Source organism: Palaemon carinicauda, chromosome 14, assembly GCF_036898095.1.
Source record: "Palaemon carinicauda isolate YSFRI2023 chromosome 14, ASM3689809v2, whole genome shotgun sequence".
Taxonomy (NCBI): Eukaryota; Metazoa; Arthropoda; class Malacostraca; order Decapoda; family Palaemonidae; genus Palaemon; species Palaemon carinicauda.
The window spans coordinates 116,012,170-116,023,017 of record NC_090738.1 but is presented as its reverse complement, the minus strand read 5'-3'; positions in this window follow the sequence as shown (position 1 = coordinate 116,023,017).

Here is a 10,848-nt window from a genome sequence, read left to right as displayed (position 1 = left end):
TTCATTATGTGACGTTTCCCCTTTGACTGATCCCTCACTAGATTCTGACTCACCTACAAATCTAACAAAAATTTCACAAGAATTTTCTAATAAATTGATCCAGATCATAAACTCTAAATTTCTTCAACTCTTCATGAAAATGCTGAATTGTTTCCATAACTTTTGAAAGAAACAAACAGGTAATAGCAAAAATGTAATTTTTGACAAACTCCACCATAGCATGGGAGAAATCTACCTTTATATCTAAGTTATGCTAATGTCTTTGCTTTCTACTATGGCAAAACTTACAAAAACACCGTTAAAATATACTTATAAATTATGAATAAAAATTAACGGTACATGATTGTATGTAACTTTAATTGTTAAAATGATACGTTAAAAATTACATCAAAACAGGGTTTTAAACGATATATTGTATATAGATAAAAAACAAAAGGATCTCAAGCATGTTGAGTAAAACCTTGATGGCTCCACCACACTCAATAATAGAATTAAAAGAAAAAACTCCCTAAAATGAAAATAAGCAAGCCGAGATCTTGCTCTTTCAATTGTCTGATCTGTGAGAGAGAGAGAGAGAGAGAGAGAGAGAGAGAGAGAGAGAGAGAGAGAGAGAGAGAGAGAGAATAATACATCAGAATTCTGTTAAAATGTAAACCAGGTTTTAATTGAAAACTGGTGAGCTCGACAGGGTAATCTCTTCCTAATGGAGTGAAACCATTCATGAGATACACTCTCTCTCTCTCTCTCTCTCTCTCTTCTCTCTCTCTCTCTCTCTCTCTCTCTCTCTCTCTCTCTCTCTCTCTACAGCTACAACCCTGAACCACACATATATAAATATAAAAATATATATATATATATATATATATATATATATATATATATATATATATATATATATATATATATATGTATATATACATACGAAAAGAGCTCAACCCATGAGAGAGAGAGAGTGATGATGATGAAAAGAACCTACCCAGGTGTGGAGACAGAGAGAGAGAGAGAGAGAGAGAGAGAGAGAGAGAGAGAGAGAGAGAGAGAGAGAGAGAGAGAGAGGGAGAGAGAGACTGTTACATCTTTTCATAGCCAACTCATGTGTCGGTAAAGATCAAAGGAGAGAGAAAAATTCACTTTCAAGGCCGGGAGTGACTCCGGAGAAAGTGGTTGAGAAAGCAAGTAAAATCTAACTAGATTATTTCAGTAATTTCTTGAAATAATCGTTTACGTTTTCTTGATTTTCTGTAGCTTTCGATAAAAAATAGTATTTATAAACTTCCAACAGAACAGACTGCCTATAATACAACAGCATATGTCTTGGGGTAGAGTTCTCTTGCTTGAGGGTACACTCTCTATTCTATCGTTTCTCTTCCTCTCGTTTTTCATGGGTTTATTATCTTGTTATTTTCAAGTTTTTATAGTTTATATATGAAAGATTTAAATATTAATGTTCATAAACTTTTCTTGAGATTTTTCCTTATTTGCTTTACTCACTGGGCTACTTTTCCCGTTAGAGTCCTTGGGCTTATAGCATCCTGCTTTCCCAACTATTATTACTTAGCAAGTAAAAATAATAATAATAATAATAATAATAATAATAATAATAATAAACGCTTTTAATAATAATGTAAAACGCTTCTGATTCACTGCAGGACGAAGGCCTTAGAACATGTCTTTAATTACGTATTTAATAATGAACTAATAAATTAAAGTAAACCCTAACATGAATAAATGAGCCAACAAACAGATCAATACTTTAAAAAAAGAAAAACACGTTACTTTTAAATACGATGTTGGTACATCCTCTCACTACAACTGCCACTTCGCTGTCATACGTCTTTCATCAACACCGCCCTGCCATACCACCTCTATTTCATTCTTCCCCGAAACCATCAACCCACCTCCCCCCACCCCCCCCCCTTTCCTCCTAACACGCCCCCCCCCCCCCCCCCCCCCCAAGAACCTCTTGAGGTCCTCTTCCCCTCACGTCCACGTGGTGTAACCGTCATTTTCATCCGGTGTGGGAAGTACTACATATTCCCTCCCTCTCCTTCCCTCTCCCACTCCCTCGAGATGAGCTTGTCACAGTAAAGAGAGTAGACTTTCGAATAGTCATACGCAGCACACTAAACAGGTTATGTACGTTTTCATTATCATATTCTTATTTGTGATATCCTACCTTGCTGTCTATTATAATTAAATAATTTAATTTGTGACATTCTGTCCTTTTTCCACCATTATCAAAAGACAGTGATGCAATGTCCTGTTTTCTATTATCTAATAATTTTCTTTGTGACATCCTGTCCTTTCTTCCTTTGGCTTATAGCATCCTGCTCTTCCAACTAGGGTTGTAGCTAACTACTACTACTACTACTACTACTACTACTACTAATAATAATAATAATAATAATAATAATAATAATAACATATAGCATCATCATACAGAAGGAAGGGAAAATTGTTTTTTTTTTCTTTTTTTTTAAATAACTCAAAAGACCACTTTCATTCATAAATAGATAGAGCACCTAAAATATTTACATGTCCTACAAGCATAGCAATAAAACATTACTTTTATTTGCACTCCCAATGAAAAATTAGAAGATTTCGATATGAAGAATACCAAGAAAAATATGTTAAACAATAGAATACTAAATATACAGATAACTAACAGAACAGTCATATTGTGTATATATATATATAATATATATAAATATATATATATATATATATATATATATATATATATATATATATATATATATATACACACACATATATGCATACACAATCATAGGCTTTAGATAATTTTGCTTTATATATATTTTAAAATACAGTAACATTTAAAATAATGTTTCCTCTCTCTCTCTCTCTCTCTCTCTCTCTCTCTCTCTCTCTCTCTCTCTCTCTCTCTCTCTCTCTCTCTCTCTATATATATATATTATATATATATATATATATATATATATATATATATATATTTATATATACATGTGTGTGTCTTGTTTGAAGATTTTTCTTACAAGATACTGATAATTAACAGGGACCGGGATATGTCATCGGATGCCCTAATATAACGTCTTCATGGGCTTCTCATTCCCACCGCTTTTCCCAATGAGGTGGCGCTAAGACCTTGAGCCCTAGTGAGATCCTCCTTTTAAATATTATCCATACTATAGTCCAGGAGTCCCACTTAAAAGAGTCCTGCTATAGTCATTACCAACCAAAATAGGGTTGTTTTTTCTGGAAATATTTTGACGTTGGATAACAAACAAGAATTGTTTATTTTCACAATTCAATCCCTAATATAACTAAAGTCTATATATGCAGACTGAGTATAACAGTAAGACTTGAACGTAAGATAAATGTCCTTTGCTTATACAATACAAATTTCATTATAATATAAAGTAGCAATAAAGTTATTAAATGTTTTTTGGCTTATAAAATACCAAGTGAGTTTTAATATAACGTAGTAATAAAATTAATAACATCTTTGGCTTATAAGATACCAGGCGAGTTATAATATAACGTAGTAATAAAATTAATAACATCATTGGCTTATAAGATACCAGGCGAGTTATAATATAACGTAGTAATAAAATTATTAGACGTCTTTGGCTTAGAAAATACAGTGAGTTATAATATAACGTAGTAATATATGGCAATAAATTTAATTTTTTGCGTCTAAAAAGACGAATTTTGCTTTTATTTTTGCCCAAATTCGAAGGCAAACATCTTGGCAGTCAAGTGAAAGCAATTTTGATTCCATTTACTCGAATATCTTTCAATTCTTATCCATATAAATTCAGTGAACTTCCCGTTTAGTGCGCCTTCCTCCATCCTGGTAAGGAGGCAAAACAGAGCGAACTTAAATCCTCGCTTTGTGAAGGAAATATTTAATGTCACAGGCACACCTACAGCACAATCATATAATGTCCCACTTTAAGAAGGAACCGGGGGAAAGGGCGGGGGGGGGGGGGGTTACACTCACAACCTTCAGAGGAATGGTTTATTATGTCGTTTTTCCTCCATCTTTTTAAAACGATAAGGCTAACTGCAGCTGGTATATATATATATATATATATATATATATATATATATATATATATATATATATAATATATATATATATATATATATATATATGTACATATATATAATATGCTTTTGGGACACAGCTTCTCTCTGAGGCAATTTACATTAAAGGCGATTGTCTTAGTGGCGCCACTAAGAGAGTCGCATTTAATGTGTGTATATATATATATATATATATATATATATATATATATATATATATATATATATATATATATATAAATATATATATACATATATAATTTTATATATTTTAATTCATGATCTTCAAAAAACTGTATAAAATTACAATTGTTTCCCTGAGATGCAAGGAAATATACAAGGGTATACGTATTCATCATTCGGCGAAGAAAAAAGTATAACATAAGATATTATAATGGCGACTTGGAAAAAAAAAACAGATATTTAAGCGTAGCCACTAACTCGGCAAAATGATCAGATACCGTTAAAATAATAATAATAATAAACATAATGATGATAATAATAATAATAATAATAATAATAATAATATGAAGAAGAATAATAATAATATCATCGGATTTCATTTTCCATCTCTCTCTCTCTCTCTCTCTCTCTCTCTCTCTCTCTCTCTCTCTCTCTCTCTCTCTCTCTCATCCTGAGAAAATACCTAGAAATATCAGTCTCTCGCCACTTAAGCACCCTCTTCCTTCCAACCTAAAGACCCTTGGCAACTTTAAACCCACGTTTATGACAACAATTTAACTGTTGCGTAATGCCCACATAAACCAGATGGTCTAAGACCATAGAGAAATGTAAAGATGCGTAAAAAAAATTACCCTTGAATTGTGGTTATTTATTTATCCTATCTCCCGCTGTCTCGGATGATGTACTATGAGGATAATAATAATAATGAATGTTGTAATTTTGAAGCTATAAAATACTAAGGGTATGTTATGGGTTGAATAATAATAATAATAATAATAATAATAATAATAATAATAATAATAATAATAATAAATGCTGTAATTTTGAAGCTATAAAATGCCAAGGGTTTGTTATGGGTTAAATAATAATAATAATAATAATAATAATAATAATAATAATAATAATAATAATGATAATAATAAATATAAAGATAAAAATAATAATAATAATAAATGCTGTAATTTTGAAGCTATAAAATACCAAGATTATGTTATGGGTATAATAATAATAATAATAATAATAATAATAATAATAATAATAATAAGTATCACCTTTGGTTTAGAATGCAAACAATATACAACAGATATCATTAATGTTATTACCATTATTATAAAGAACCTAGTTGCAACCCTAGTTTAAAAGTTTAAAGGTGACTCATGAATGGCAGAGACAAGGGACATTGATACTGCCCTAGACACTGACCATATATACATATGATAAGCGCCCACGCCCCCTCTCCACCCAAACTAGGACCAAGGAGGGCCAGGCAGTGGCAGCTGATGACTCAGCAAATGGACCTATAGGGTCCCCCAAACCCCCATCCTTAGCTCACAAGGATGGTGAAGTTGCAACGACCAAAGAAACTAACGAGTTTGAGCGGGAATCGAACCCCAGTCTAGCGTTCACCAGTCAGGGACGTTACCACATCAGCCACCACAACCCTTTTAGAAATGCTTAAAAAATCAAGGAAAAAGTGAGGATTCAACCAAACTTATAAAATGAAACTGAGAAGTAAAATATAAAAAATTCTGTGTTGATATAACAGTAAAAAAAAAAAACAGATATTAACATGTAACCGAATAATCGGTCTTCCACTGTCTTGGGTTAGAGTTCTCTTGCTTGAGGGTACAATCGGGCAGACTGTTCTATCTTATTTCTTTTCCTTTTGTTTTGTTAAAGTTTTTATAGTTTATATAGGAAATATTTTTTTTTTAAATGTTGTTACTGTTTTTAAAATATCTTATTTTTCCTTGTTTCCTTTCCTCACTGAGCTATTTTCCCTGTTGGGGCCCCTGGGCTTTATAGCATCCTGCTTTTCCAACTAGGGTTGTAGCTTAGCAAGTAATAATAATAATAATAATAATAATTATTATTATTATTACTATTATTATTATTATTATTATTACACTCGGGCACACTATTCTCTCTTATTTCTCTTCCTTTTGTTTTGTTAAAGTTTTTATAGGAAATATCTACAGTATTTTAATGATTGTTAATATTTCTAAAATATTTTATTTTTCCTTGTTTTATTTCCTCCCTCGGCTATTTTCCCTGTTGAGGCCCCTAGGCTTATGGCATCCTGCTTTTCCAACTAGGTTGTAGCTTAGCAAGTAATAATAATAATAATAATAATAATAATAATAATAATAATAACAGCCTTTATTGTTTATACGCCATGTACATCTATAATCTTCATACAACACCAATATCACGTAATTAATTAAATCCACGTTCATAATTAATGTTGTCCTTTCTGGGGCTTACCGTTATCTAAGTGCAGAATGAAGGGTACTTGTAACATATCTCGAGCTATGCCATCTCTCTCCCCTTCTCTCATAATACCATTAACTTTTACGATATGGGTACTCCGGAAGTAGTAATATGGCTACATTCCTCTTGGTAAGGGTAGAAGAGACTCTTTATTTATGGTAAGCAGCTTTTTCTAGGAGAAGGACACTCCAAAATCAAACTATATCCTCTTGGCATGGGTAGAAGAGACTCTTTAGGTATGGTAAGCAGCTCTTCTAGGAGAAGGACACTCCAAAATCAAACTATTTCCTCTTGGCATGGGTAGAAGAGACTCTTTAGGTATGGAAAGCAGCTCTTCTGGGAGAAGGACACTCCAAAATCAAACTATTTCCTCTTGGCATGGGTAGAAGAGACTCTTTATTTATGGTAAGCAGCTCTTCTGGGAGAAGGACACTCCAAAATCAAACTATTTCCTCTTGGCATGGGTAGAAGAGACTCTTTAGGTATGGAAAGCAGCTCTTCTGGGAGAAGGACACTCCAAAATCAAACTATTTCCTCTTGGCATGGGTAAAAGAGACTCTTTAGGTATGGTAAGCAGCTCTTCTAGGAGAAGGACACTCCAAAATCAAACTATTTCCTCTTGGCATGGGTAGAAGAGACTCTTTAGGTATGGTAAGCAGCTCTTCTAGGAGAAGGACACTCCAAAATCAAACTATTTCCTCTTGGCATGGGTAGAAGAGACTCTTTAGGTATGGAAAGCAGCTCTTCTGGGAGAAGGACACTCCAAAATCAAACTATTTCCTCTTGGCATGGGTAAAAGAGACTCTTTAGGTATGGTAAGCAGCTCTTCTAGGAGAAGGACACTCCAAAATCAAACTATTTCCTCTTGGCATGGGTAGAAGAGACTCTTTAGGTATGGTAAGCAGCTCTTCTAGGAGAAGGACACTCCAAAATCAAACTATTTCCTCTTGGCATGGGTAGAAGAGACTCTTTAGGTATGGTAAGCAGCTCTTCTAGGAGAAGGACACTCCAAAATCAAACTATTTACTCTTGGCATGGGTAGAAGAGACTCTTTAGGTATGGTAAGCAGCTCTTCTAGGAGAAGGACACTCCAAAATCAAACTATTTCCTCTTGGCATGGGTAGAAGAGACTCTTTAGGTATGGAAAGCAGCTCTTCTGGGAGAAGGACACTCCAAAATCAAACTATTTCCTCTTGGCATGGGTAGAAGAGACTCTTTATTTATGGTAAGCAGCTCTTCTGGGAGAAGGACACTCCAAAATCAAACTATTTCCTCTTGGCATGGGTAGAAGAGACTCTTTAGGTATGGTAAGCAGCTCTTCTAGGAGAAGGACACTCCAAAATCAAACTATTTCCTCTTGGCATGGGTAGAAGAGACTCTTTAGGTATGGAAAGCAGCTCTTCTGGGAGAAGGACACTCCAAAATCAAACTATTTCCTCTTGGCATGGGTAGAAGAGACTCTTTATTTATGGTAAGCAGCTCTTCTAGGAGAAGGACACTCCAAAATCAAACTATTTCCTCTTGGCATGGGTAGAAGAGACTCTTTAGGTATGGAAAGCAGCTCTTCTGGGAGAAGGACACTCCAAAATCAAACTATTTCCTCTTGGCATGGGTAAAAGAGACTCTTTAGGTATGGTAAGCAGCTCTTCTAGGAGAAGGACACTCCAAAATCAAACTATTTCCTCTTGGCATGGGTAAAAGAGACTCTTTAGGTATGGTAAGCAGCTCTTCTAGGAGAAGGACACTCCAAAATCAAACTATTTCATCTTGGCATGGGTAGAAGAGACTCTTTATTTATGGTAAGCAGCTCTTCTGGGAGAAGGACACTCCAAAATCAAACTATTGTTCTCTTGTCTTGGGTAGTGTCATAACCTCTGTACCATGGTCTTCCTATGTCATGGGGTAGTGTTCTCTTGCTTGATGATACACTCGGGCGCACTATTCTATCTTATTCCTCTTCCTCTTGTTTTACTGAAGTTTATATAGTTTATATATAAAAGATATATTCTAATGTTGCTACTGTTCTAAATACATTTCATTTTAATTGTTCATTCCTTCACTTGCAGTTCATTCATTTCCTTTTTTCCTTTCCTCACTAGGCTAATTTTCCCTGTTGAAGTCATTGGGCTTATAGCATCCTGCTTTACGACTAGGGTTGTAGCTTAGCATTTAATAATAATAATAATCGATGATGATAATAATAATAATAATAATAATAATAATAATAATTACAAAATATTAATACTAATAATAAAAATAATAATAATAATAATAACAATACTACTACTACTACTACTACTACTACTACTACTACTAATAATAATAATAATAATAATCACCATCATCTGAATCATAGGTAGCTATGGCACCGAAGCAGAACACCACTAAACTGAGTTCAGCTTTATTGATCGAGTAACTGACATCCGATGATTGACGGTCATATAATTAATGTTTTGAAATTTAAGGTTCAAACATGGCCCATATATTTAACAGTCTTTCCTTTCTAATCTATTAGTAGCTTTTTGTTATTCATCAAATTTTTTATTAAGCATCTATTCATAAAATATATCGATTATTATTCGTTACAAATTATATTTAATTTTATTTAGGTCTATAACGCTATAACGACTCACTATCAATACTTTCTTTTTCCTGTTATTTTATTCATATATGATAATCCATTGTGATGCCTTCATGAATGCCAACATAAAAACAATTTCTATATTTAGTAATTTTTCAGTTTGGCATCGTACCAAGACATTAAGCACAAACTCGTTAAGTTCCTTTGGTCGCTGCAATCTCACCATCCTTGTGAGCTAAGGATGGGGGGGATTGGGGGTAGCCTATATTTCTATCTGCTGAGTATCAACAGCCATTGTTTGGCCATCCTTGGTTCTAGCTTGGGTGGAAATGGGTCTTGAACACTGATTATGTGTATATATGGTCGGTCTCTAGGGCATTGTCCTGCTTGATAGGGCAATGTCACTGACCCTTGCCTCAGCCATTCATGATCGTACTTTAAACATTTAAACATTTAATTGCCAAACCAACAGAATCTCAACAAGCCATTGTGTAAAGACCAAATTAAAACCATCATTAGAAGCAACTCGTTGCTGATTTTCAGCTAAAGTTTCCACTGACTAATATCATTAATCATTAAAGACCTCCATCTAAGGAACCAATTAATGAGACTGCGTTTTTCCGCTTTATCAAAACAATGGTCCTCAGGAGTTCTGATTTTCTAACATATTATGCTCAATGCAGCGAGAAAGAGCCGATTGGGGAGAGCACATGGTTTTAAAAGGATTCCCACATTTATGCCATATCTCCACAGATCACTGGCTTTTCTTCTTTCTCCAACCACCCTCTACCTCTTAACTCTGTCTGTCTCACTCTCATGGAATTATTGTTCTTTGTTATGACATATGCAAATGAACAGCTATATTTCTCAAAAAAATCCTCAAGAGCTTTTGGTAACATAATAAACAGGTATTTGGTTTCCTCTTTACGGGGGAGAATGTGCAGGTACTACAAGAGCACAATTTTTCTTTAATAACAGATGAAACAACAAAGCTACCTTATCACAAATGGCTCTGTTATGAGTGTACTTTGACAAAGAAATGTAACAAATGTTTGTGTTGGTTAATGTCTTTATAGGTCTTACTAAACTCACAGACGGGAAAGCAAATCCAATCTTTAACATAGTTAACGAGTACTTAAATGAGATGCATATCCCAGTGCAACCCATATACTGTAGATTTTTGTACAATACGTGTAAGGTAACATTTGGAAACCATAATTCATTCAGTTTCTACAGATTTGCGTACCGTAATGCTTAAAGGTTTAAAGGCCACTCATGAATAGCAGAGGCAAGGGACAGTGACATTGCCCTAGAGACTGGCCATATTACATATAATCAGCGCCCAAGCCCGCTCTCCATCGAAGCTAGGACCAAGGAGGGCCATGCAATGGCTGATGATGATTCAGCAGATAGACCTATCGGCTCCCCCAAACCCTCCAACCTTAGCTCACAAGAATGGTGAAGTTGCAGCGACTAAAGGAACTAAAGAGTGAGCGGGACTCCAACCCCAGTCTGGCAATCACCAGGCAAGGACGCTACCACCCAGTCCTACAACTACTGGCTATAGAATATCCTTAGTTAGTACTTGTTAAATGTGCATGTCGCCTTGTACTGTACAGTACATCTAATGTATGTTCTCACGGGTTTATATCGGTTCCTTATGATACAGAATCCTATTGTAAGATGCAGGCTGTTCTTAGCAAGGATGCTAAGAACAGCGTTTGTGAGGGATTTCTGCAAGT